General features: G+C 35.4%; 2 long non-coding RNA genes across 4 annotated transcripts in view; both read right to left on the bottom strand.

Moving 5' to 3' along the window:
* Positions 1–637: 637 nt before the first annotated feature.
* Positions 638–3,710, bottom strand: LOC147915217 (uncharacterized). Its single transcript, XR_015554401.1, has 3 exons — positions 3,642–3,710; positions 860–996; positions 638–736 (listed from the first exon to the last, which is right to left on the bottom strand). It is a non-coding gene; the product is annotated as an uncharacterized LOC147915217 (long non-coding RNA).
* A 546-nt stretch (positions 3,711–4,256) lies between these two features.
* Positions 4,257–25,707, bottom strand: part of LOC147915216 (uncharacterized) — a 104,931-nt gene continuing 83,480 nt past the window's right edge. For all 3 annotated transcript variants that reach the window (XR_015554399.1, XR_015554397.1, XR_015554400.1), the window contains 2 exons: positions 9,734–9,804; positions 4,257–4,417 (listed from right to left, as the gene is read on the bottom strand). This is a non-coding gene — a long non-coding RNA (uncharacterized LOC147915216). The remainder of the gene's footprint in view (positions 4,418–9,733; positions 9,805–25,707) is intronic.

Raw genomic sequence — 25,707 nt, 5'->3', positions numbered from 1 at the left:
TTTCCCTGTGACTATGTGCCTTAAGATTTTGTACTTGGATGTACATCTTTTGCCCTTAGATTTTTCTCAGGACATAATAATTCTTATGAATTCAGTCATAATATCTTTTACATAGTTTTTAAGTCTATAAGTTTAGCTTCAACTACCCTCTGAAATGCCAAATCCGCCTTTCCAATCACCTACTTCTTTTCTCTCCTTGAACGTCCACCATGTTTATGTATATTAGTTCAGAAACAAACTCATTATTTCTAATAGCCACTAAATTTCTTCTTCTGACATTGATATTTCCATTAATGGCATGACAGTTCACTTAGTTACCAAGTTTTATCCTTGAACTATCTTTAATACCATTTTCCTTCCTCCCCTATATTTAGTCAGGTGCTAAGGACAGTGTCTTATACTCTACATTATTTCTTATATCATCTGCCCTGTATTCTCATGCTCACCACCTAGTTCATGCCTTCATTGCTACTCTTAGCTAGACTAACACATTCAGTCTCTTCTCTCTACACCATCTATTCATCATTGTCACATTAATCTTCCCATAAGAATTTCGGTTGCATCAGTCCCAATTTCAGTCAAGTCCCTGTAGCAAACAGATGGCACATTCAAATTGGGTAATTTGAAAAGAGTTTAATAAAGGATTTTAAAAAGGTGTTGGATGAGTGAAGAAAGAACACAACGGATAATACCATACCCAGGGGTTTACATCTCAGTGTTTTTCCCATCATTGTACCTGAAAGGGAGAGAGAAGGAAGTGGTTATTGGAACCCTGAAATACAAAGGGCCATGTGGAGAGGCCACCTATCATAAAGGAGGTAGCAGCCTCAGAGGAAGAAAATTTAGGAATATAACCCACCTCACTTTCCTTCCTTCTCTTAGATGTCCTGCCGTTGCTTCTGATTGGGCAAACCCAAATGGAAGCCCAAAGGCAAGGGATCTCATGAATGTAGTCCAGGTAGATGGGCCCTCCAGGGTGAAGAGCAGAGAATGTATCTGAAGGGGCAAGTAGAGGACAGTTCAACCCTCTTAAACATTCAATAATTTCTCATTGCTACTGAAACAAGCACAACGTTTAACGCCTTTCATTGGATGACCTGAATCTTTCCCATTACCTTTATTGGCCAAATTGGGCTATAGGTATAGTCCCTGAATTTTCACATTTCCCTACAGTATATGCCTTTCTCTTTGATAAGGTACCTTCTTTCTTCCTTTAGCACATCTCTTCCACCTGGAAATAATATATATGCATTAAGACTTGCTGTACCATTTCTCATCCACATTTCTTCCTCAATGTATATATAGTATGCATAATTTCAATTTCCATAACTAATCTAACTTCTTTCTTATTTAGACACTTATTTTAACTTGTACTTTGTGGTAGGCAGAATTCTAAGATGTTCCCCAAGATCCCCCGTCCCCTGTACCAGCCCTATTGCTTTTGACTATAAGCAAGACCAGCAAATATGATGGGATATCGCTCCTATCGTTATACTACCTTATATGGCAAAGGGATTTTCCAGATGTAATCAGTTGACTTTGAATTAATCAAAAGGGAGATTATTTTACGTTGACCTAACCTAATAAAGTGAAGCCTTAATAGAGACTGCACCATTTTTTAGGTAGAAGATTTAAATCATGAGAAATTCTCCTACCAGACTTGCAGCCTTGAAGAAGGACATTCAAGGAATGGTGGACAGCCTTTAGCAGGTGAGAGTGGCTTCCTATTGCCAACTAGCAAGAAAGTAAGAATCTCTATTTTATAGTCATAAGAAACTGAATTCTGCCAATAACCAGTGACCTTGGAATAGGACACCGAGCCTCCAATGCAATTGCAACCCTAGCTGAGCAGGGTTTCTTTTAGCATCTTGCCTTTAGCCTGGTGAGACCCTGAGCAGAGGACCCAGCTAAACCATACCCAGACTCCTGACCAATCGCAGCAGTGAGATAATGAATTTTTGTTTTAAGCCACTAAGTTTGTGAAAATTTGTTACACAGCAATATAAAACTAATATATACTTCAATTATGTTTGTATTTAACTCAGCTTTCTAAATTATAAACTTCCTTGAAAGCTATGATTATATTCTACTTCTATAAGATTCTCCATAATTATTTACTGAATAAGTGACATAAAATATATGTAAAGCAATTGAACAATAGGGAAAAAGCCAAAACGTCTGACTATAATATGAAATATTTCAAACCTCATTTATGATGGAACCTACACATTCTCTGAAACACTGGAAGTATGCTGTATTGAAATCTCGCCTAGATGAGTTGAGCTACTCAATGAAGAATGGAAATCTTTGTGTTCAAAGATTAATGTTGTTGTTGGGCTTGACTTATGCAATCAGTGCATAATAGAGGTCTTAGAGGAGGTCAGATAATGGCTTCCCAAAATGACTTCAAATTGTAGACTGTTAGAGCCTTATTGGACCTCAAATATCACCTCATCCAACTCATTAGCTTTGTAAATGACAAGCAATAATATACTCTAAATGACCAAAACCATGCTCTTATAATAAGTCAGTTACAAAGTGTAGGTAAAGGTTCAAGCCTTATGATTTACGATACAGAGCAACCTCTGCTACCTCCTTCTAAACTCTGATTGAGAACGATTGGCCTAAATAGACAGAGAGAGAGCCACGAGTTCCTAGGTGGGTTCAAAGAAGATGATCTAGGATGAGTTACAGCAACTGTGTTTTCAAGGCAACAAAGTGTTGGCTGGATTGAAATAGAGGAATTAATGATTCTAGAGATGTACAGGAAGATCAGTGAGTTTTTTTTTTTTTTTTAAGACTATCACTTTTGCAACTGAAAACAATTTTTTTTTACTAAGCAAAAAGATAGTTGGCTCAGGCTTTTATAGGATAAAAATATTAAAAAGCAGCTTCTATTCAGAAACGTCAAATAAAGAATGGTGTTAGATTTGATAGTATCGAGTGGTCAAGATAAGCTACCTGGAAAAAGAACATTGAAACACGCAGAGGAGATTTGGGGCATAATAGAAGGTGTTAGCACTTCAAAAGATGAATGATCTTAAAGTTAGCACTTCCTTTCTACACATGGAGTGAGAGAACAGAAGGCAGATGCTGTCTGATTATCTCAGATTCAGCTAAAGGAGGGTGTCATTTGTTACCCCCATTTACAGGAACTGCATAAAACAGTCATAACAGGAGCACATTCTCCTTGCCTGTGCCCTGTTAATCATCATTACATCTTTTTCTGATCGCTCCGGAAAGAAAAGTTACAGATGTTAAGGGAATGGGGCAAACATAAAAAAGAGAACTATGCTCCAGATCGTGTTCTTTTCTGCAGATGAAGTGAACAGAAATGGAATTTTATAATTTTGTAAATAAATGTGAAGCTGTATCTATCTTAATGTTAGTCACATTCTAATAAAATAAATAAAAGATGAGGTGAATATCCATTTTGACTTCATTTTCTACTTTTTCTCAGAATACTTAAAGTTTGAGAAAAATGTGAGACAACTGCTTTTGTTTCTATATTGTCTTTGGACTCTTTACTGGAGGACTATATTAAATTTGGACTCTGATTCACTGTGGTATTTTAGAAAATCACTTTTACATTAATTCAATGTGATTCAGAAAACCGGAGTTTCCGCTTGACTTGAGAGTACCTTGGAAAATCAGCTGGGAATCCAGAGTATCCAAAGCTCACCTCATGGTCACTTAAAATGAGATATGCCTTTCCTATTGAAAACACAATTAATATTTTGAACTTTTTTACATATCATTTTAAAATTTAAAATGTATTTCAAAGGTTATTTTCAGGCTTTGAAGGAAAGCTAAGGGGAGGTCTTTATCTTTCACCAATTAGGAAACTCAATGCAATCAGAGTTACTGCATATAATGACACAGCTTCCATTACTCTGCTATTAAGTCAAACTCTACTAAAGAAAACATGTGACGATCTTTACTTTTACAGCAATCTGAAAATACAATAAACCCACTTAAAATTTACCCCATTTACCACATTAAGATGAGTGGCACATCTCACTGAGATTCTCAGAGGACGTAACCTCCCTCAGACTCTCCTCAACCTGTGACTGAGATGTAGCAGACCAGGCATGATTTCCACATCCTGATGTTATCAAATAAAATAAACTGTTGTTTAAGTTAAATATAATGAGATTCAGTTCTCCTAATATCAATGGTGAAGAAAATTGATAGAAACATTTCCTACAGAACCTGGAGTAATCCATTACATTCTATTCTCTCAATTAAGTGGAGAATATTACTCTATATAATTTCATTTCTTATGATGAAGAGCTTTTTTACCTGAGAAGTGCCTACCGAGGAAAAGAATGATTATGTCCCTTCTCAGGAACACACAAGCAGCATACGGGTGCGCGGACTTCTGATTCTTACAGCCCTGATCAGAAATTTTCAGGTTCTAAAGAAAGAACAACAACATTAATCAACCTTGTATATAACTTTGTGGTTCATGAAGCTTTTTTACATGAAGGACTATCTTTGCTACCTCAAGTAAGCTTGTGTCCTGTGCTCTAAGGAACTCCACTCACACAGCATATCATATCAATGGTGACAGTGGAATTGTGCAAGACAAGAGGCTCGAGGTCTGCTATTGGTTTTATTTAATGAAATAAATATTGATTTTGCAGTGAGAAAAATCTGAGGTTATTTTTACTTTGGGCAGTTTTCTTAACTAAGTGTACACACACACAAAGAATATTGTCTATTTTGTTTTTGCTATTATATCCTTCACACATATATTGCTATTTTACAAATAGTATTGAATAAATATTTTTGAGTAAACAAATTATAAAACCAATATGTGCACATGGCTAAAAAAATCATAATTCAGAACGGCACAAAGGAAAATAGAGACCTCTCTTTTCCTATTCTTCACTTTACTCTATGCTGTTGCTCGAGGTAGGCAATTTAAAAACTTTTTAAATTATTTCTTATTCTGTTTATCTCTTTTACTCCAAATAAGTTTTCAATTACCTCTGTTTCTGAATTAATTTGCTTAAGAATTATCTATTAACTTTTTTTTTGGATGATTGAATTCACTGAAAAATCTGCTTCTGATACCCATATCTATCATTAAAATAGCTTTCAAGTCATAATTAAGGATATGAAAACTCAACATCATGTTTTGCTTATTTTTACTTCTGTTTTCGTACTCTTCATATTTTAATATGGGGATTCATTTCCTCTGAATGTGCCCCCACTTTCCGCACAGGCTCTGACTTCCTGTGTAATCTGGTCAGCTTAGTTCCTGTTACTGCCGCACAATTATCTGGCCAAGAATTAGACCAGTACCTTTTGAGTACTGTCTCTCTGTTCCTTGATTTTTCTTTATGATTGAATATATAGATAATTTTTTAAGATATATCTGATAACCAGTTTTTGTAGATAACTTTTCTTTCTTCTCTTGAAGAATTCTAGGGTCATCTCTTTATTCTTAGTGTTAGGAAAATTCACAATTACATTTCTAGACATATGGGGCATTTTTGTATTTATTGTATTAGCCTTTACAGAGCTGTCTCAATGTGAAAGTTTGGGCCTTCTTTCCACTCGTGAAATATGCTGGATTTTTTTTTCTTTTATTATACCCATAGTAGTTTTCCTCTAAATGTTCTCAAATGTTTATTATTTCCTTAGTAATCTTCCTCTAAATCATCTTTTTAGATACCCATTAGACGTTGAACATCTTGTATTTATTCTCAATGACTTTTATCATATTTTTTCATATCTTCCTTCTCCATTTTTTAATCATACATTTTGGAATATGTCTTCCAATTCTATTTTTACAATGATATTTTTAACTTAAAAGGCTTTTTCTTATTAATGACTTTTAACTTTTTTTGAGTATATTGATTTATTGTGCTTTTTAATGTTCTCTCTCATCTGCTGATGCTCATCACAGAAAGCAAAATTCATAAAAACATGATGAACAGATTTGTAACATGTGAGGTAAACACTACAATCAGACAATCTGCGATCTGAAATAATATGGGCAGAGAGATGATGACTGACAGATTAGAAAAGTCTTCAAAATCTTACTGCCTATGCCATACATAGTGCCTGTTTTACCTGAACCTAAACTTGAGTAACAGTTACTGCCCCTCTATTGGGCCTATTATTACAAAATCTCTCTTGTCTTGGCATCAGTTACATATGTAGAAAGTGGTCACATATTTCAGTATTCTAATTCTGACTCTAAAATTTTTCTGTATTTTCTAACATTCCTAATCATTATGTTTATAAAAATCTTGGGGTAGAAATAATTTAGTGCCAATATATGAACATGGATAAATTTTGAATAAACTTTCTCCTTATCAATGTGACATACTTATTCTAGATTAAAATAAATTTGAATATACTTTGTTATAGGTAAAAAATTTAATGGACTTGAATATGAAATTTTTAGATTTCTCTTGAAAAATACAAGGATTTCTTTGTATGCAACCTGATAAAAAATACATTCTATGCTTGAAAGTCAATTAAAACAGAAAGCAGGATGGTAATTCACACTAATTCACTAATGTGTATCCCAGTGGTAATTAATTCAACTTTTTGTAGCAATTCCAGAAAGTAATTTACTATGTTGTGAAGGATGTTCAAGGAAAGCCTTCAGCATCCTCTCATAACCCCTCAATCCTTGGATGTGCAGCATGAATAAATAAATATAAACTGAGATTTGCTTTGGAAGATTATTTTTTATCTTAGAAGAAAGGGATTGATTTGTGTAAATATTTGCAATTTCCATTTGAAATTCTGAATGAGTTAGGAGTCTCTAACCTAGAAAAAAAAGAACATTAATTTTCCACCAAAACATTTTCTGTCCAAGTGTCATATTGTAAAACATTACAAAAAATCAAATTAATTTTCCAAGAATAATAGATAAACATCTATCTCATTTATTAACTCAATTAGTATGTGCTAGCATCATAGGATACTTGAAATTCTGGTATTTTTAGAGCAAAAGGATCAAGGGAAATTAAAAGTTATATAGTCCTTTCTATCTTTAGGTAGAAAAACATCATAGAAATAAAATTATCCTATTATATTTTAAATAATATCATATTAAGTATCTCTAAATCTCTTTGGAAACCTATTTCACTAGAGATTATGTTTGTTTTCTGTGCTTGTCACAATAGCTATAGAAAAAATTGAAGTTGTTTTTAACAATCATTACAAAAAAACTTAGTCTTCCAACCAATAATATAAAATTGATATCATTATTTGATCTTTCTTATAAAAACAATATAAAACAAAAAGCAAGAATAGGTAGGTCTAACTTTTATGATAATCTTTTTTTCAACACACCTATTAAGCATCCTATGTCTATGGAAGTATGTAGGCCCTATGGAATTTCTGCAGATGAAACACATTCCCTAGAATTCAAGACCTAGCAGGAGAAATACATGCACACATTCACAATTATGCAAGGTACAATAAAACAAATGCATAACCATTGTACAAAGGGTGCAGAATTTAAAAATATTGGCTTAATAAATGATGTGTATGAACACATTCCAGTTAAATAAATAATATGAACAGAAACTTAAATATGCTCATATAATACACATATTTTATTATTAAATGTGCTTTTGGCCCACAGAGAGAACTCATAACTAAGAGCCCTGGGTTGAAAGCACCAATAGAGGTGAGAGCTCAATATGAAACTTTACATATTATGTCACACTCATTTCTACCAGATCAGTCCTAAAACTTAATTAACATGTAATCAAGAATATGCTTGGAAGCACCAGAAGTACTAGGATAAAATATCAAAAACGACCAAAGATGTAAAATTACATTTAAGGAGTAAAGCTGGATTCAACAAGGATATAAGTATTGTGAATGATGGCAATATCTGGGACATGTTAGGACAGATGTATTAGAAGGCTATGGAAACTGGTAGAAGTGAGGGCCATCTAACTGCTTATGGGAATTGCCTCCATCAGCTCTAAGCTCTTGCGAGGGCCACGATTTTACTTGCCCCATGATGTTGTGTTTTTGCTCTCCATCATGAAAGCCCCATCCACTATCTGATGTTGTAAATATGGACAAGTTGTTACCCCATAGAGTGTTTTCTTTTCATTGTTTGGTGACACGCTGTATATATGATGTAAAACATACTTTAACTATGTAGAGTACTCTCTCCATTTTTCTGAATTCAGAACACTTTGTGTGACACATGACATAATATATGTAAACCACTTTGTAAACTCTGAAAGTGTACATGACTGTGAGTTTCCGTTACTTGTTTTTATCAAAGGAAGGAAATTGTAGAAACTAAGAGGAGTTAGGGCATGGCTGCCATCAGAAGAGTGAAGGTTTTTCTCTGGCCCACACAACACATAGCCAATATTCTGCATAGTTTTTCCTTGTGTAGAATTAGTACCCACACAGAGCAAGTAGGTAAACAGTATAACCTAACCCCCCACAGTCAGAGCACAGGAACACCCACTTTAAAGTGTAGCAGACAACAGCATTTGTCACTGGAGAAAGTCAGAGTTTGTTCTTTTATTCCAAGACAGGTCAAGATGAAACATAGGTGACACCATAATCATAATTGTGAATTTCAGGAGAAAAGGAGCATGTTGAAAGGAAGAAGATCCTGCCAGTTATATATATTATTTAGTCTTCTTGGCAACTAGGAGAAAATATTTAGGATAGAAATAAGAAGTTTCAATTGTTTATAAATCAACAAAAGCAGACAGGCCTTGGAGTACATACTATTTCAGTAATTGCTTATACTCAGACACAACGGTTGAAAGGTAACACAGCAACTGTGTTTCTCTCTCTGTTACTTCCCTACCTCCAAAAAAATGACACAAAGATTAGTCAGACTTAAAAAGTAACCAATATAAAAACAGTATGCAGCAGAAAGCAATACAGAAATATTTACTCAAGCCACAAATATCCATAGGTTGGCATCAAGTTGACAAAAATTGACTTCAAGAAATGTGAAGAGGCAAAGATTGCTAGCTGCCTACCAATGATCCATGCTGTCCTCTTCACGGAGTGGAATTATCTCTGTGAAGTGGCTGTCAATCCAGGGACTACATTTCCCAGCACCCTTGTATTTTGGTGGGGCCATCAGATTATTTCTCGCCAGTGGAATGTGACCTGAACAATGTGTCTGTCATTCCTGGGCTGATTTGTTGTTGTCATGTGTATTTAATGTTTTTCTTTTTCTAGAAGTAAGTGTGCCTTCTCCATTCTTTACTTGTTTTTCCCTTTTACATTTGGATGCAGAGGACTCCACATTTGTATGGGTGCCACAGGATGGAAAGAATTCTTGCTTTACCACATGGAAGAAACATTCACTGCCAATCAGAAACACTCTCAATAGAACGGTTATATGAGCAAGAAATAAACTTCTATTTGTTAAAAACATCTAAAATACAGGATTTTTGTTGTTGTTATAGTGAGTAGTATTATCCTTACTAATATCCTGGAATTCTTTAACATAAACTAAGATTAAAGGAGTAATAATTCATGATTAAATGTGGTAAAAGTAAACAGAGAGCTATTTTGCAATTTAAATCATAAAATTTACTGTCTAGACCTTGGATTGGCAAATGCTTTCTTAAAGGGTCAGATGATAGTAAATATTTAGGATTTGCAAAGCATACAGTCTATGACACAACTACCCAATTCTGCCATTGTAATGCCAAAAAGCCATAGACAATATATACACAAATGGGAGTTGTCATAATACTTTACTTACCAAAACAGGCTCCTTGCCTGAGGGGCCATAGTTTGCTTACCAATGGCTTAGCTTTGGCACACTTTCTCCACCTGGCGGCAGCAAATTAAATTGCAAGAATAAATAAATGGTGCAACTCAATTTGAGAAATAAAGTACTTGAAGAATAAAGTATACCTAAAGACATGAAGTGCACATGAGCTTAGAGATTTTCTTTCTTTCTTTCTTTCATTTACCCATACAGCTGCCCCCCTACCTCAGTGGTTGAAACATCCAGCTCCTAGTTAAAATGCATATAGCACTTATTTCTTTATTTGATAAATATTTTATTTTTAAAAATCAAGATCATTCACAAGAAAAATGAGAGTATTCTTTACCTATTTCATGGCATCATTTTTAGTATACTATACAACATTTGAAAAAAAATACAGAGTAGAAGCTCACTTTTATCATATAAGTTACTTACCATCTAACTCCAACTTTTCAAAATAAAGTTAAGATATGGGGGTGTATGGGGGGGAAGTAACGGTTCAAGGGCTTTCCATAATGGCATCTACATTTTCATCATATTTTTTGTATGATTTCTCTTATTCATCTAGCTTCACATAGTTAAAATAACACTCACGTCTATAAATAATAAAAATGAAAAGAAGAGACTGACTCATCTACATGATGGTACACTACCACGCCACCTGAATATGGACTCTATACCAGTCAGGAAGGTCTATAATATTGACTCTATGCCGTAAAAAAAAAAAAAAAAAAAAAAAACTTTCATTAGCTCCTTTTAATATCAAAATTAATTTAGAATGTTAAAAATTGAATTTGTTTAAATACAAATAGTTATTGCTAATGAAAAATAATAATATTCATCTAGAATATTCTAAGGAACAAAAGAAAGTTCACTTTTTCTTTCTTCAGGCCAAGCTCCAAATTCTAAATGTTTCATTACTACTTTTTGATCCCACAAAATTTTTGGAAAGAAGCACATTATTTAACCAGTAAAGTTTGTTTTTGAAATCCTCCTCAAAATATTAAAATGTAAGACTAAGGAGATAAAATTTCCTACTGAAAATGTTGGTTTGCAACATGTCAATCACTACCGTTCTTCTATCCATCCTTTATATTCTAACTGCTGTTTGAACTGCTTGTGACGTCGTTTGTAACTATTTGGGTTCAAGTGGATGTCCCCTAGGGAAATCCTCAAAATTACTGTCTAAACCACTTATTTAAGTATGTAGTCAAGATTTTTTACATTTTGTGCAATGTAAAGAGGAAAAAAATGAATCCACTGTGTTTGATAGTCAACAAGAAGACCAGTTTAGTACAAGTAAAAGTTTTGCATCTGAGAATAATTGGAGATAAGATTTAAATTTGGATGGGCATATTGTATATAGACTTTAATTCACTAGTAATAAAAGCATTGTGGAATTTTCAGTGTGGGAATAATGGGGTGGATTCAAATTATTAATTTGTTAATGTATAGGAAATGGATTGAAAAAGAGAATGAATATACGTATATACGTATGTAGATAGATGGATAGATATATAGATATGTTCATTACTTTTTCCTAACCAGATTGTTTTTTATATGTTTGTTTATTTTCCTTTAGGTGATTTGATATCTCTTTTATGTCACCAAAAGACACAGGATCTGATGATATGCTGAGTTCAGAGTAGATTTTTAATCGATACTCATTGAATTGGAAGGAATTGTATTGTTAAATCAAATACTTTTAAGAAGTTATTCTCCTGATCATATGCAGAACCATCTGATTTTCTCTGTAAAGACCCAAAGGAATCACATAGATGAATGCACACAAAAGCAGTATAGACTATCATACACTGAACTGAACAATTGTAGGTTTTCATCTAGAATGCGTACACTCACTACATTAACCTCTGTAATTAAATAGACCTCTTTTTATAATACACAATTGAATTCTCTAATAACTCTAACTTGATCAATATAATGGGTGAAATTTGGGTTAATTTGAACATGAAATGACTTGTTTCCTAAGGTTAGGATTAAATTGAGGCATCCATTTCAAGTGGTGATTAAATCAATGGAAATAATTACCTGCAAACAAAGTTTAAAAATGCATATGCACACAGACATCAAATGTGATTCTTTCAGAATATTTATTACTTTCTAACATGAGTGGAAATAGACATACTTCAGCTTATCACATAACCAGTACTTTTTGATAAGAGTTTTCCACCAGGAAATAGTTTTATTTATAGTTGAATTTCTGTTGTGGTATGTGTATTCTCCTTGACAAACCAGTGGTTACCAGGAAGTTGGGGAGTATGACGGGTTGAAAAGTAGCACACAGGATATTTTAGAGCAATAAAACTATTCTTTGCAAAACTATAATGATGGATACATGACACTAAGAATTTTTCAAAATTCATAGCACAAAGAGTAAACTGATGTATGTATGAAATTTTAAAACAAAAAGAGGCAGTCAGGAGGTCCAGGATGAATGTAGACTTAACAAAAGAATCCAACTATATTATAAACGTTTGAAATAATTTTACTGAAGGGGGTAAGGGGAAAATGTGCTGAACAAAGTAACTTTGGAAATGAGTGGATATTGTGTAAGCCTAAAGGTGCTAAATGCAGATAAGCGCTCTACTCTACCTGATAAAGTTGTTTCCCATGGGATATGGAATAACAGTTATGACATTGCTCTCCACGTGTACTGGAAGTGAACAGTTAAATAGGATGATAGATATTGGGAGCACTGGTTATCACTGTTGGAGTAGGAGGTTACAAACGAGGGGATGACAGAGTTACGCAAGTGGTACTAGACTAGAGTTGAGACATCAGTATGAATTCATGTTTACTTTATATAGGAAAAGATAATATATAAACATATATGAATATTTATAGTTATGTGTATATATACTCGTTAGTATATACACTATATTCCCTTGCTCTGTCTGCTGAGAGGACCTAAAAGCAACACCACCTAGCAGTGAGCAATGAGTATACCTGGCACCCAGATCTTGATTTCTAATGCCATCCTCCAGTAAAAGGAATCAGGGATTGTTTTTAGAAACTGATTATTATAGGACTGAAGTAGGGAATATACGATATGAGCCCAGACCATCTTGAAGTTCCAGAAAGTAAGAAACTGCTAAAACAAACAAACAAAAAAATAAAACAAAACAGGAAAACCCAAAATATGTCAAAAGACATAGGAACCAACTGAAAGAGCCCCCTTGGCCAAATCAGGAAAAATTTGGGCAACAAAATAAAGTAGTAATAGCTTATAATCCAAAATACATAATAAATATCCATGTGTCCATATTCTTATAAAAATAATTGAATGTATAAATAAATTGGGGATGATATACAAATCTCCTATGCAGAAGAATTCCAAATCACTTATGTAGCTACTCTGGGTATATAATTTATGGGCCCAAATAATTTATGTAGCCACCCCTCAATGGGGTGGAGCACTACTCTCCACAGTTTAAATGTGGGTTGTACAAAGTAACTTCCTTCCAATGAGTACAGAATGAAAGGGGGAAATCAGAGTAAATACACAGTGGAGAAATCTCGCAAACACTGCCTCACTCTGCAATCAAGGTTAATATGAACAGTGTAAGTCACACTAACAGCATGTGATAAAAATGGCACTTCACCTCTGTTGTTTTCCAAAAACCCGTAACCTCAGTCTACTCATGACAAAACGTCAGACAAATCCCAATTGAAAGATATTTTAAAAAATATCTGACCAACAGTCTTCAAAATTGTCAAGGTCATCACAACTAAGGAAAGTTGGGGGACATAGTCAAAGCCAAGGGGAGCTTAAGTAGATATGATGACTAAATGGGATGTGATATCCTGTATGGGAACTTCGAACAAAAACAGAGCATTAAATAAAAGCAAAGAAATTTGAATGAAATATGGACTTTAGTTAATAATAATGTTTCACTGATCAATAATGTTTCATTGATTCATTAATTGTGACAAATGTACCATACAAATGTATGATGTTAATAATAGGAACAATTGGTTGTGAGATTTATAGGAACAAGCTGTAACACCTTTACAATTTTTCTGTAAATCTAAAATTATTCTAAAATTAAAAGTTTATTTTGAAAATAGATTCACCTTCACTCACACACATAAAAAGTTTTGCAACTTATTTAGGCCTAAAAATCACTCTATTGAATGAGAGGAAATCATAGTGCCTTTCTCAGAGAATTGTTTTGAAGATAAAATAATGTGTCATAATGACTATTCTTATTCATAGTGATAGTCTCAAGTGGTCAATGAAATCATGCAATTACAATGCTCTCTTTCACCTTTTCACCTATACCACATACATACACACAAATCCCCTAGATCATCTGTACTATTTATTGAGTTTACGATAACAATAAATCAGACTAGCTGGGCCAGGCAAAGAAGGGACTTCAAAATTATGGAATGGACCCTTTGAGAAGTTGAGGTTCTAGATTGGCATTCACAAGGTTAAAAGTGAGAATGTGTGTTTGATTGACTAGGTAATATGTTCTGTTTAGAGACTGATAAAAGAGAACTGAGTAAATGTTAGTGTTTGGTGTTTTTATGGGCTTTATCCAACTGATTTTTATTCAGCATATCCAGTGTTTCCTTTAAAGAATATCTGAGCTTAAAATATCCTGTAAATCTATTTATTAAATGCCCACTGTGCTTTACACTAAATCATAAAAGTTTGTAAAACTATATATACACACATACATATTCATATTTTCATAAACTTTCATAGTTTATATTTGTAATACACACAGACACACCCCCCCACACACATATGTATCCTTGCTTTGGAACTCAAAATTTAATAGGTGAGATAGAGTACATGCAACTGAAAACAATACAAAGAGAGAAAAAGGGGTCAATTCATCCAGAGTCCATCACAAGAACATGTATCCAACATATTTGGAAATATGTTACAGCAGTGAGGTCAAGGGGTAGGGATGAGCCGAAATAGAGGGTTTCTATTTGAAAGGTGGAAATCTAAGGGAAAAAAGGGATTAGGCAAAAGAGTTGTCGAAGTTCTGGATGATCTGCTCATGCTGAATAGGGAACAACATGACTGAGGAAAGAATTAAAATAGGGGAAAGTAGGTATAGTGATTGCTGAGTTTAATGTGTTTATACAACAGGCAGCCTGGGAGTAAGGGAACAGATGAATGGGAGGTGGTATAGTCAGTTATCATTCTGTTGGAGATTAACATTTTGGGTGTGAGACTGTGTTTGAATGATGGCAAGAACGGGGTATATCTATTGTCATACATGTTTAGATATGGGAGACAACATAGTTAAAGCCGAGTTGGTGGGCTGATTTTGATGACACCCAAGATGAATGGGATGTCCATATGTACTCGCTTACATGGAATAACCTGATTTATACCTGATTCCATGACATAATTAGCAAAAATACTGTCTTTCATTAACACTCTACTCTCAAATTTTACTAATTTGAATGTAACTTACATGATGTTTTTAACTTTCAGCCAGTAGCCAAACTTCACAATGGTTAGGTGGAATGGCCAGCAATTCTTTAGAATAAAGGATAAAGGAGAGAAGCGAAGGAGAATTATAAGCTGATGTTTTGAACAGGAGCTGGACCGAGGATTTTTGCATGAGGGAGGCAGAGGTGAACAGTTTGGAAGTCATCCACATGTATGTCCTATTTCTCCTCGGCAGAGCTCTTTTTGCACGAGTCTGGTTTATTCTGTGATCTCAGTGTGTGCCCTGTACTTCACCATGCACTTTATTTGTTCTGTGCCCCTAACTGAAATAATTTTTTTCTCTCCCCCTTCTTCAAAACAATTCCCTCAACTGTCCAAAGCCTAGTTCAAAAATGACCTCAATAAAACACCTTTAAGTATTAGGAATATATAGTAATCCAAACTCTGTGATTTAAGAAGCCTGCAGCATTTAATTTTTGTTGATCTTGTCTTTCAGGATAGACACCAGGTTCTGGTGAATTTCCAGGAAGTTAATAGCCCCTAATGACTGTTGAAAACTGCAAAAGTCGTCTGATGAATTCAGTCTCAAACGTAAATATCAGCTCAGCTCAATATTGAGGTGTGTTTAATCGGTCCGTGCACACTCAGCTTTCACCCTTTAATTCAAGGGATAGAAATTACACATGCTACGTCTGGGTTAGTAGTAGATTTGTGTGGAAACTGTTAGGCTTATAAAATTTATCATAAACGTGGCCTCTTTTGTATGTTGCCACATATGGAAATACTAGTGTCTAGGTTAATGCCTGTATGCTAAGAAGTTTTTCATTAAGAAAATATACAGAAATACAGATATTTGGTAGTGGTTGTTGATGTTGGTGGAATTTTATATTTTTTTGCTGGGGAGGACAAACCCACCCTCTTTACTACTAAATTTTAACCTCTTATCCTTAAAAGTCTTTATCTTTCTTTTTCATTTTAATATCACACAATAGGGAGTCAGTTGCCTATAGCCAGTAAGGCTCAGGAAGTAAGGCTCATGCCAATGCCCCATGCTGATTATTAAACTTTAAGAAAGACATATCCAGGGGCCAGCCCCGTGGCCTAGTGGTTAAGTTTGGTGTGCTCCGCTTTGGCAGCCTGGGTTCGGTTCTCGGGCACGGACCTACACCAATCGGCAGCAGCCATGAGGTGGAAGCGAACCACATACAAAATAGAGGAAAATTGGCACAGATGTTAGCTCAGGGTGAATCTTCCTCAAGCAAAAAAAAAGATATATCTGCATTTGAGGAAAAAAGGTTATTTAGCACTGCTTCAGTTCTAAAAATCTCTTAACAGACATTATAAGCAATAGAAATAATTTTCCTAATTTATATTAACTATCTCCAAATACAGAATAGTCTATAAAATAATGTAAGTGCAATCTTATTTCTTTGAAAAAAATTTTAAAGAGCATTAACATCATGTAAGTCTTTCTCTTAGAAAGTTGTCTTCATTGTTTTAATACTTCATGGATAATTTATATAAGGGAAATAATTTCCCTTGTTTTTGTTGGGTATAAATTTACTTTTGACAAGAGTTGAAAACAAATACAAAGCCTTCTTCTAATAAATTAAAATATATAGCTAGACAAAATTATATGGAGATATTATCCTTTAATCATAATCATCTCCCCTTAGCCTACAATTCTATTTTATTATTATCTTTTAGGTTATGTATCAATTGAAACCCAAATATTATGTGGATTTGTTTTTCAATAGAACCACTTAAATTACACAAATGAGATAATCATGTGATGGGAGAATTTTGAAGTGAACCAAATGATATGTGTTAAAATGAACCTAGGTTGGTGTTAAGAAATTATCAGACACTATTTTCTTTCATAACTAGATATTTCTAGTACTTTTTCTGATACTTTAAATAAAATTAAGTGGAAATAATCTTCTAAAACTTCTATTATATGGTGCATATATACATAATGTAATGTAAAATTCAAATATTAAGACAGTTGAATAAATTGTAACATCAATTAAACCTTACCGTCTAATCTATTTCATTCCATCTTTTCATCTCTATGAATAAATGATATGATATGTGTTTGTCTATGTGTATCTTTTTTGACCCCATAGATGGTTCAGGAACCACTGATATAATCACTGGCATCCTTATATCCTTGTGGAGTTTTTGTGTCACCAGTCTAAATTCTTTCAGTATAAGAATTGATTTTTAGCTTTTCAGTATTTCATTGTATTATTCACAACTTTTCCTAATGAATCATAAAGTTTATTAATTTATTTTGATCATATATTTTGGGCTTTGGCCAAATTGTTAGTAAGGTCAAAATTTCAAATTTAATCTTCATAATTTTGACATTTTGGTGGTCTGGCTTTGGGAAGGGAATTGGGGAGGCTAATTCCAAATGTTAATCCCAGAGAAACCATTGGAGATATAAAACTAGCAAAAGGAGCCAAACATATTTTGGAAAGGTGAAGTCAAGATAGTAGCATATCTTCCTATTCACATGTGATATCTGCTGTGAAACTGCATCAGCCAGTTACATATGGTTAATTGCATTCTTTAGAATACTTAGAAAAAAATATTTAAATAAAAACAATCTTGCTCATTAATTTGCCCTATAGAGTTATAATTGAATATTTGAGGTACTTATTTTGAATTTGGTAGAAGTAAAGTTTCAAATCAATTCAGTCTTTAAACATTAGCTTAGAATGATGACAGACCTTGTAAAAAACCATTATTTACTTCCACTCACTTAAATCACCTTAGTGATTTAACTACTCAATATTAATGAATAGCTCTGTAAATTGAAATGACAATAAAATAATATAAGCAAGTAGTTAAGAGCATATGCTAGACATTTCAGTCAGCTAAACTTGAGAGTCAATCTCATTTCAGCTATGTTGTACTTGTGTGTTGTTGGCCAAGTTTTCTACACCATTTAAAATGAGAACATAACTGTATTCTAGAGGGATTTTTTTATAAATGATTACATTGAGTGATGGATGATAATCACTTAGCCCAATGCTGGTACATGTTTAACACTCTAAGGCAATTCATTATCATCATTCTTATTCTTATTTTATTACTACAGCTATTACTAATTCTATTATCTGTGTCATTTCGGGGTCTATTTCTATTGATTTTTTTCTCATTAAGATTCATATTTCCAAGCTTCTTTACATGCCAGGTAATTTTTTATTGAATATCAGACATCGTAAATTTTGTTATTGGGTCTAAGAGCTTTTTGTTCTCTTAAATAATTTTGGATTTTGTTCTAGGATTCAGTTAAGTTACTTGGAAACAATTTGATGCTTTTTTTTTTTTTGCAGGGGAAGATTCACCCTAAGCAAACATCTGTTGCCAATCTTCCTCCTTTTTTCTTTTTTCCCCCCCGCAAAGCCCCAGTACATAGTTGTGTATAGTTGTAAGTTCTTCTGGTTCTTGTATGTGAGCCGCCACCACAGCATGTCACCAGACAAGTGATGTAGTTCCATGCCTGGGAAACAGGCCTGGGCCACTGAAGTGGAGCATGCCAAACCTTAACCACGAGACCATCAGGTCTGGCTTGACAATTTGATGCTTGCTTTAAGCTTTGTTGGACCAGCCCAGAACAGCCTTTAATCTATGGTTAATTTGGACCCACTACTGAGGAATCTACTTGGTGTCCCATGTAGTAGAAAAACTTTCCACTCTGGTTATTCAGAATGTGAACTATTCTCAGCTCTATGTGATCTCCAGTGATTGTTCTGCCTGTTCCTTTCCAATAGTCTTTCTCTGGTCATGAGTTGATTCCTCATGAGTATGTGCCGGGCAATAGGTAGATGAAGATACGAGGAAAATCCTCTGCAGGTCTCGGGAACTCCCTCTCTGTGTAGCTCTCTCCTCTCTGGTATTCTGCTTCATGAATTCTAGCCACCATGTTCTTCCTGAACTCTGTACTGTCTCCTCAACTCAGGGAGATCAGCAGGCTTTGTTTGCACATTCTGTCTCTGAATTTCTGCCTGGAAATTTTCTCCAAGAATTGAGCTTGGACAATCTTAGAGATCACCTTATTTGTTTCCCTTCTCTCAAAAATTGTCAGCCTGAGATGCCTGTTGTCCAACGGGGAAAAAAAAGAGTTTTATATACTTTGTACGTTTTTTTTGTTTGTTTGAAGTGGGAAGCAAATCCAGTCTCCGTTATTCTACCAAGGCTAAAACCATTTCCACATAATGATCTCTTAAAAACACTTTATCATTTTTGAAACTGTAGTTAGATTTCTTCTTATTTTTTTATTTTTGTTATTTTGGGAGGAAGATTAGCCCTGAGCTAACATCCGATACCAATCCTCCTCTTTTTGCTGAGGAAGATTGGCCCTGGGCTAACATCCGTGCCCATCTTCCTTTACTGTATATGTGATGCCACCACAGCATGGCTTGACAAGCGGTGTGTCCGTCCGCTCCTGGGATCCAAACCCGTGAACCCCGGGGCCGAAGCGAAGTGCACGCACTTAACTGCACTTAACTGCTATGGCACCGGGCCGGCCCCTCTTCTTCTTCTTTAACATTTTTCCCTGTAATCTCATTACCCAGAAGTCTATCTGTATTTTTGTTGTTAAAGATTTTGCATGTGACAATATGTCAAGTAACTTTTATTTTTATTCAATTTTATTAATTTCATGTTTTATCTTTATTAGTTCTTTATTTCTTCAGGATAAGTTATTTATTTTGAGTTTTTCCTCCTAGTTTCTTAAATGCTTCTTCAAAAATTATTTTTCATCTTACATGCTTTTTGAATAAATGCATTCAAAGTTTTACCTTTCTGGCCTTTAGAGGAATAACTTCATTGCCCCTCTTTCATTTATTTTACTCAGTTTCCTGATTGAAGTCTCATTTAAGTCTCATAGCACGCTCATTAAAATCCTCCATTTCTAGTTTTCTTCCCTGCCCATTGAGACACTCCGTATTATCTTCTCTTCTTGTGGCTTGAAATTTAACTGTTTCAGGGTGTCGCTGCGTATCAGCGGGACCATATTCACTTAAGGTTCCCAATGGCTTTAAGAGGCATGAGCTCAGCTCCCCCAGGTGCGTATAAACATCATGATGCTTCAAGTCTAGCTCAGTGTCCATCCTCTTGTGAAGACTAAATTTATTTTCTCCTAAGTTACTAGGGGACAAATATAATTTGCCAAAAGCAATATTTTTTCTTAAAATCACACAATCTAGTCTGTATGAGGAATTCTTAGAGACATATTGTAACTTTGTACCTATTATTCAAAAAAATTGAAACTCTGGCCAGATGAAGTTAAAAACTGACTTCTATTCTGTGATTATATTTAGTTTTTAAAGGTCCACACTTTACCTTTTGAGCCATCCAGGGTCCTCAAAAAATTATGCCTGAGTCCCCAAATATAATCTTTCTATTTCTCCCTTGACAGTAGTGAAAACGGATTTTAGGTCTTCATAATATGTTTTTCTCTTCACTTTAATGAGGCTTAAGAAAAAAGGAAATAAATTCAGGTAGTCAATAGCTATCTTGACTTAGACCTTTCAGGATCATTTTAAATCCTTGTAGCGAGCGTTATGCCGCACATAGAAGCCGGTTTAAGACCCGGACACACTCCCTCAGCTGCCAGGAGTATTGCCCGCTGATGCCTCACAGCTGGGTCCCACTCCGGGAATTTCCCTCTGAAAGGGGACTGTCTTACCCAAGGTAATGCCCTCTCCCTGGGGTGGCCCTCATCTAATGCCTGGTACCATAGAGCAGCCGCTTTGCCTTGACCCATGCCAGTTCTGAAGGACCATGTGAGTTCCCGAGTTTCCTTTGCGTCCACTGAGGCTTCCGCTGCAACCTCATTGCAATTCACCTTCTCCCTCTGCACAATCCTGCTGCCCCCATTCTCTCACAGGTGTTGTTGCAAACTTTGTTGCAAACTTTGTGCCTGCAAAACTCCATTTCAGCGTCTGTTTCTTTAGATCCTAGGACAAAATATTTAATCAATTTTTATATCAAATATATTATGCTTAAGTTTCTGACTTACAATCCTCTTGTGTACGTATGTATCAGTATTTTCACCCACTCTCCCACCTTTGCTCCAAAGTTAAAAAATGTGGTATCCCTATTTTTTTGAATGAATATGTCCAGTAACCTGAGCTTTGATTCTAATCTTTCATTTCCCCAAGGAATTCAATAGATTAATTATCCCCTTTCTCAACCCTTCTAACCCTGCACATTCCTTCATCTTAAAAACACTCTTCTTCTATCCTTCATTACCTTTTAGTTATCACTCGATCTCACTCACTCCCCTCACAAACTTTTGCAAAAAGTAGTTTGTACTCTCTCCCTACAATCTAATTTTCACACCCACCTATGTTGAAAATGCCCACTCTAGGAAAATGGCAAGTAACTTTTTGCCAAAACAAATAGATAATTTAAGCATTTTGATTAGATCCCTCTGCAGCAGGAATAGTCCATAATTCCCTTTACTGTGAAACTCTTTCCTCTCTTAATTTCTATGAAAACTTTTCTCTGGACACTTTTTCTCAATATTCTTGACTCTCTTTTACTATTTCCTTTCCATAAATACCGGCATTCCTCCAAGTCTGGCCACGATGCTCTTTCTTCTCTTTTAATGCAGTATAATAACTGCCTGTAGCCTATCTGCTGATGATGCTCAATCTGCACCATTGGTCTAAATCTCACACCCAGCTTCCAGATTCAAACATCCAATTAAAATTTACTGACTCCAATTAGATGTTCATGGACATCTCACAATTAACATACCAAAAAAACGGTGTCATCATTCTGTCTCTCATACATAAACATTTTCTTTAATTGCCTGCTGCAGTAAATGGCACCAGCATGTTGTACAATTACTCAAACAGGACCGTTGTAAAATATCATCCCTTCCCTCTTTTCTAATCAATCATCAAGGCACATCAACAACTTAATTAACTATCAAGTCAGCCTCCCTTAGCTCCATTTCTCGCCATACTGTTGAAAATTATGTCCCTGAGATTTTTCATGTGGATTATTGCAACTACCTTCAAATTACTCTCTGTGCCTTCATCCTTTCCAACTCTCCAACGCATTCTCGATACTACTATCAAATGATTTATTTCCTAATATTTAAAATTACTCCTGTGAGTAAAATCTCTGTTCTCACCTCATTTCACACAGGAATAAGTCTAAATTCTTTATCAGGGCATATAATGCCATCATGGTTTGATCCCTACAAAAACTTCTAATCTCCCTTCAAGATGTGCTCCCTGCTCTCCAATTTAAAAATACGTACAAAAACAAAACAAAAAAACTTATAGCCAGCAGACTTCACTTTATCTGTCATATCTATACCTTTTCTTTTTTGTGAGGAACATCAGCCCTGAGCTAACATCCATGCTAATCCTCCTCTTTTTGCTGAGTAAGACCAGCGCTGAGCTAACATCTATTGCCAATCCTCCTCCTTTTTGTTTTCTTTCTCCCCCAAAGCCCCAGTAGACAGTTGTATGCCGTAGTTGCACATCCTTCTAGTTGCTGTATGTGGGACGTGGCCTCAGCATGTCCAGAGAAGCGGTGCATCGGTGCATGCCTGGGATCCGAACCTAGACCACCAGCAGCACAGCGCATGCAGCCAACCGCTAAGCCATGGGGCCAGCCCCTATACCTTTTTTTAAATTGTCATGAGAACACTTAACATGGGATCTACCCTCACATTTTTTTTTTTTTTGGTAAGGAAGATTAGCCCTGAGCTAACATCTTTTGCCAGTCCTTCCCTTTTTGCTGAGGAAGATTGGCCCTGGGCTAACATCCATGCTCCTCTTCCTCTACTTTATATGGGACGCTGCCACAACATGGCCTGACAAGCAGTGCGTCGGTCCACGCCCGGGACCCGAACCTGCGAACCTCGGGCCCCTGAAGCAGAGCTTGCAAACTTAACCAGTATGCCACTGGGCCAGCCCCTACCCTCAGATTTTTAAGTACATAGTACACAATAATGTACCATACAATATTGTACAGCAGATCTCCAGAACTTGTTCATCTTACATAAGTGAAACTTCAGACCTGTTGAACAGCAACTTTCTGTTTCCTCCTTCCTCCACCCCGGCAACCACAATTCTAGTCTCTGTTTCTATGAATTTGACTGTTGTAGATACCTCTTTTAAGTGTAATTACATAGTATTTGTCGCTTTTTGACTGGCTTATTTTACTTAGCATAATGTCCTTAAAATCTATCCACATCATAGTAAAAGATAGGATTTCCTTCTTTTTTAAGGCTGAATATTTCATTATATGGAAATACCATATTTTCTTCATCCATCAATGGACATTTAGATTGTTTCCATATCTTGGCTTTTGTGAATAATGTGCAACTAACGTGGGAGTGCAGATATCTTTTGAGATACTAATTTCAAGTCTTTTTAGATATATCCCCTGAAGTGGGATTTCTGGATCATATGGTAATTCTATTTTTAATTTTTTTTTTTTTTTCTGAGGAAGATTGGCCCTGAGCTAACATCTGTTGCCAATCTTCCTCTTTTTGCTTAAGGAAGAGTCACCCTGAGCTAACATCTGTTGCCAATCTTCCTCTATTTGGTATATAAGCCACCACCACAGCATGACTGCGGACGAGTGGTGTTGGTTCACGTCCGGGAACTGAACTCAGTCTGCCAAAGCGGAGCTCGCCAAATTTAACCACTAGGCCACCGAGGCTGGCCCCTATTTTTAATTTTTTGAGGAACCTGCATACTGCTTTCCGTAGTGACTAAATCATTTTACATTCCCACCGACAGTATACAAGGGTTCCAGTTTCTCCTCATCCTCATCGACACTTATTATCCTTTGTTTTTTTGATAATGACCATCCTAACAAGTGTGAGGTAATAACTCATTGTAGTTTGATTTATATTTCCATTATTAGTGATGTTGAGCATCTTTTCTTATACCTGTTGGCAATTTGTATGTCTTCTTTGGAGAAATATCTATTCAGATCCTTTGGACATTTTTCAATTTTGTTGTTTATTTATTTATTCTTTTTTTCTCTTGAGTTGTAGGAGTTCTGTATATATTTTGAATATTGATCCCTTGCCAGATATGTGATTTTCAAATATGTTCTCCCATTCTATAGGTTGACTTTGCACTCTGGGCTCCATCTCTGGAAGAGTTGAGGCTGGGTTTATAAGCCCCACAGAGTCTAGGGGAGGGACGTGGTGGCAGTCATTCTGTCTTAGGCTGGTAGTCTCTCACCCAGGTACCTAGGGACCTAGCGTGTTCCAGCATAAAGGTTGTAGTATCCTTTGGGGTCACCCGTCTATTGTATGTTCCCACATTGGGCCTATAGGAAGGAGAGATGACTGGCTCACTTCCCCACCTTGGCAGGGTCAAGGCTTATCAATTCAGTGACTAGCAGGTGTTGAACTTGGCAGCCTTCAAGCTAGAGCGTGCATGTGTGCCCCTGGCATCCCTGTACCCACACCCAGGGTCTAGACTTTCCCATGAGTATCCTGTTCTTAAGAAAGCTGTTTCTCAGGCCCTCTCCGTGCTGAAGGGGACCTTCTATTCCTCCTTTCAAACTTCCTGAATCTAGCTCCTGTTATTCTATTCTAGTCAACTCAAGGCACCCTCTGGAGATGAGTGATGAAATATGGATTGAGTAATTTTGATGGTTCCACGTATATGTTAAATGCTCTGATATTTGCACTTAAAACGAGCATTGCACAATATACAGTCCATGCTAATAATTTAAGTTTTTAATTTTTCTTTACTTTGAAAAACATTAAATACCAAATAAAAAACACCATGGCAAAGTCAAGAAAAACACGGCACAAGAAAAGAAAACACTTCTTTTTTAGTACCTATAACACATCTTTCCCCTGTTTTTGAACAAAGGACTCTGCATTTCCATGTTGCAATGAGACTTGCAAATTATATTGCTGATTCTGAGTGAAATATATGCTAATTATTAGATCTATTTTCCTCGGGAAGAAACTGAGTCTTAGAGAGATTCGGTAGTTTTACCAAGATGACAGAGGTGTTAAATAGGGGTATCAGAACTGGAAACCAGGTAGTCTGATTCAAGAACATATGCTCTCAAACATGCCAGCCTGTTTCATCACTTGTGGTTATACTGGAAAATGGTGATGATGATGCTATGGCTATCACAGATAAAAATAACGATAATGGTAATACATACAATGCTTACTATGCTTGAGGCATTGGTTTGAAAGCATTACTTATGCTACTTCATTTAATTCTCACATCAGCCATATTAGAGAAGTGCTATTATTATCATCTCTATTTCCAAAGATGAGAAAACTGAAGCAAGAAGTTAAATAAGTTGCCCATTTTATAATTAGCAAACAGAAGAGTCAAGGTTTGAATATGATCAGGCACTAAAGTATATTCTAAATCATGTACGTGATAGAATGCATGCATAAACTAACAAGAATTTCTGTGTGTATCCTATGTAACTCCACACATTATAAATAAAAATAGATTTAGTGTATCCTTATTATTTAACTAAACAAGGAAAGCAA

The sequence above is a fragment of the Ceratotherium simum genome, chromosome 15 (assembly GCF_057802395.1).
Source record: "Ceratotherium simum simum isolate JZ-2026a chromosome 15, ASM5780239v1, whole genome shotgun sequence".
NCBI classification, from domain to species: domain Eukaryota; kingdom Metazoa; phylum Chordata; class Mammalia; order Perissodactyla; family Rhinocerotidae; genus Ceratotherium; species Ceratotherium simum.
This window is presented reverse-complemented; position numbering and strand designations above follow the sequence as displayed.